The sequence below is a fragment of the Pistacia vera genome, unplaced genomic scaffold (assembly GCF_008641045.1).
Source record: "Pistacia vera cultivar Batoury unplaced genomic scaffold, PisVer_v2 Contig223, whole genome shotgun sequence".
Classification (NCBI taxonomy): Eukaryota; Viridiplantae; Streptophyta; class Magnoliopsida; order Sapindales; family Anacardiaceae; genus Pistacia; species Pistacia vera.
Genome location: NW_022196028.1, coordinates 1,725,238 through 1,727,875, shown reverse-complemented (window position 1 = coordinate 1,727,875; position 2,638 = coordinate 1,725,238). Strand labels below are relative to the sequence as shown.

The window sequence follows — 2,638 nt, the reverse complement described above, 5'->3', positions numbered from 1 at the left end:
TTTGGTGGAAATTCGTATGAGGATCCAATTGGGCATATCGCTAGCTTTCTAGAGATATGTGACACATTCAAGGTTAATGGAATGACTGATGATGCAATTAGGCTGAGATTGTTCTCATTTTCACTGAGAGATAAAGCGAAAGGTTGGCTCATGTCACACCTAGTTGGGACAATCACCACATGGGACGGATTAGCTCAAAAGTTTCTTGCAAAATACTTCCCACCAGAGAAGACAACAAAAATGAGAAATGACATTATCTCTTTCAGGCAAGACAATGATGAATCACTTTATGAAGCTTGGGAGAGGTACATGGAGTTGTTAAGGAAATGTTCACATCATGGTCTACCGTTTTGGATAAAAGTCTAAACATTTTACAATGGGTTGCTACCAAATATTCAAACTATGGTAGATGTGGTAGCAGGCGGAGCCTTAAATAACAAGACCCCAGAAGATGCTTATGAATTGCTTGATGTGATGGCCAACAATAACTACCAAGGACCTAATGAGAGAGCAATGCCAAAGAGAACAATGGGTCTACATGAAGTCGATGTGTTCGCCACATTATCTGCACAAATTGCATCACTTCAAAGCAATTGAGAGGTATGAATGTAAATGAATGCCAAGATGGAAACCAGTTAGTCTTCTCAACAACTGAGCAAGTGAATTACATGGTTAGTTCACAAAGGCTACAAAATGACCCTTTCTCCAACACCTACAATCTTGGTTGGGGGAATCACCCAAATTTGTCTTGGAGCAATCAAAGCAATCAAAGGACAGTGCCAAACCATCAACCAATGGTGAATCATCAACCATGGGAGCAAAGAGTGTCAAAATTTGAATATATGTTTGGGGAATTCATGCAAGAAACCACAAGTTTTATGAATGAGACACGCTCAAACTTTAGAAATCAAGGAGTGTCCATTCAAAATTTGGAGGTTTAGGTGGGCCAATTGGTTGAACAATTGACAGAGAGATCTCAAGGTTCTTTGCCGAGCACAATGGTCACAAATCCTAAAGAACAATTAAATGTCATAACATTGAGGAAAGGTATAGTGTTGGAGCAAACTCACGATGAAGGAAAGTTGGAAGAAAATGAAGACAAGACTAATGAAGAGGAAAATCTCAAAGCAAAATTGTGTGCAAGATACTTAGAGGAATTTCAACCAAGCAACTCACCTCACAAGGAACAATTTGAGGAATTTGGTGTAAATGCGCACAAGTCAAAATTGGTATTGGAATAGACTCCAAACATTGGACTCAACCAATGACCATCTCATCTCAAGTACACATATATGAATTTGAAGTTCCGAAAAGATGCTTATCAAAATGCCCGAAATGTCAAAGGAAAGACCAAGAGGTGGCAAAGGGAAGTGAAGCACCCCATAAGGATCCACATTGATGAAAGAATGAGAAAGTCGAGCTCTCGACTATAAACAAGCGCTTCTTGGGAGGCAACCCAAGTGTTTTCATTTGTTTGTTTGTTATTTTGAATTTGTTTAGTTGTTTTATGATTTAGAATAATTTTAATTTAGTTTGTTTTTTGGTGTTTCAGGTGAAGTTTCAAACTAAGGCGAAAAAGGGAAAATGTTCCAGACTTCGCCGTGGCGAAGCAGTTTCTTCGCCGTGGCGAAGCACATTTTGCACAAAATAGAAGTTGAAAAGTCCCAAACTTCGTCACAGCGAAGATTGTTCTTCGCCGAGGCGAAGTAGCCTCTTTTTGTGATGCAGCTTCTGTATTTTTTTGCTGCGGCAAAGAATTTGTGTTCACCGCGGCGAAGAAAGTTGGGTGAATTTTGCTAAGGAAACTTCGCCGTGGCGAAGTCTGTTTTCTTTTAATAGTCGCGTGACCTTTTATTTTTGCAAAAATTTTCCTAAACCACTTTTCTTTCTAGTTTTTGTTTTTACTTCTTTATGTTTTGTAAGTAAGAATTGATGTTGATTTCCTGGTTTTTAGCTCTTTATTTATTTTTGTTTAGATTTTAGGTTTAGTTTAATAAGGTTGAGATCAAGATGTAATTCTTTCATATTAATCAGTGAGGGTATCTAACACATTTGGCACCATAGACTTTCATTTGTTTGACATATGATGATGATGAGGAAGCCAAGGAATGGATGCCAAGATTTTATACAAAAATCGACCTTTATGGATTAATCAGGGGAGTATCTCGTAACCTTTACTTTTGTTTTTCTATTCCTTAGATGTGCATGATGTGACATTGGGGACAATGTCATTTTAAGTTTGGGGGTAGGAAAATGTTCAAAATTTTTGTGTTTAGTTTGTTTGTGTGTTTTAGCTCGAAATTGTGTTTCTTATTGTAGTTTGTTTTGTGTGTGTTGTGTTGTTGTTGCCTAGATGAATTGCATAAGTCTATGATGAAACTAGAATTGTTGGGATATTATTTTTGGAAAATGTTAAGCATTGCTTCAAGTTTATGTTTATTGACTAAGTTTTGATTGAGGTTTGTTTAGTGGTTCAGCCATTATTTTCATTTATTTCTGCATGCTTAGATTCATTTTATGTGGTTAGGTGAAGTTTGATAATGTTGGTGGACTCTAGAACCTAGTAGAGAAGTGCTTGAGACGAAATTCTAGGATTAGACATTGTTGAGGAAATGATTTAGGCATTTTTCGGAACGTT

General features: G+C 37.2%; 1 non-coding gene across 1 annotated transcript; it reads right to left on the bottom strand.

The window, feature by feature from the left end:
* Nucleotides 1–237: 237 nt before the first annotated feature.
* Nucleotides 238–344, bottom strand: LOC116130722. Its single transcript, XR_004128123.1, has one exon. It is a non-coding gene; the product is annotated as a small nucleolar RNA R71 (small nucleolar RNA).
* Nucleotides 345–2,638: the final 2,294 nt, after the last annotated feature.